The sequence below is a fragment of the Egretta garzetta genome, unplaced genomic scaffold, assembly GCF_000687185.1.
Source record: "Egretta garzetta isolate BGI_Z169 unplaced genomic scaffold, ASM68718v1 scaffold1228, whole genome shotgun sequence".
NCBI classification, from domain to species: domain Eukaryota; kingdom Metazoa; phylum Chordata; class Aves; order Pelecaniformes; family Ardeidae; genus Egretta; species Egretta garzetta.
This window is the reverse complement of record NW_009260521.1, coordinates 28,872-29,931: the sequence shown is the minus strand read 5'-3', so window position 1 is coordinate 29,931 and position 1,060 is coordinate 28,872.

The following is a 1,060-nucleotide window of genomic DNA, read 5'->3' as shown; positions in this document are numbered from 1 at the left end:
GGAACCGTCAGCTGGGTTTGCCGAGCATCCCGCGGCGCTGAACCCTGCCGGCTGCGCCGCCCGCCCAAGAGCCAGGAAGCCCCACGCACCCGCGCGGCACGGTGCCGCTTGCTCGCGGGCCACTCACAGCCGAGTGTCACCGGGGATATTTCTCCTGGTGTCGCACAAGGGAGGACAGCAGCGAGCTGCAGAAGGGCAGAGCAGCCCTAAAAATACGCGTCTGCGTGCGCACGTGTGTATTTTTGGCTGCTTCGTTACGCGCCACGCATGCCGCTAGATAAAGGCTGAGGGACCTGAGCACGGGTAACCTTTAAGAGCCAGGGAAAGGTTTAATAAGGTTACATTAGGCCTTGAGGAGCCCTCGGCTTGGCCTTTTGCTAATTTACAGAGAAATAAATGTGTGAGCGGTTGCGGGGAGCCCGGTGGCTCCCCCTGCACTGCAGAGCTCCGCAGCGGAGCAATCCGAAAGGGAAATCTGCCCAAGAGGAGCCGATGGAGCCAAGCAAAAATCTAAAATAACTTCCCTGGAAATCAATGCAGAGATTTATTCTTCTCTCTGAAGGGGAAGGGAAGATGGTTCTGGGCTGTATGTCAGGCCCGGTTAACCGCATCGTGTAAAACCATTTTTACAACAAACATAATTTTGAGTTATGTGTGTTATTTTTGCTAACTGTTTGCACATGGCTGAATTTCATGATGACAGAAGTGAGTAACTGCACAAGGTTATGCAAATGAAGTACTTAATTAAGTAGGAGTCATACGAAATAAATTCCAGCTCCACCAAATGCCCTCTGTTTTTCCTTCGTGTCCGGGTTGCTTCTGAGTCATCAGCTCCCCACTGAGAAACCTTCCCAGGGGGACAACACTGAGCTCCCGCCCTGGCTTGGGAGGAAGGTGGGAAGAGATGTCCCCATCCCCGTCCCCATCCCTGTCCCCATCCCCGTCCCCATTCCTCATCCCCGTCCCCATCCCCGTCCCCATCCCGATTCCCCATCCCCATCCCTGTCCCCATCCCCGTCCCCATTCCCCATCCCCATTCCCCCTCCCCGTCCCCCTTCCC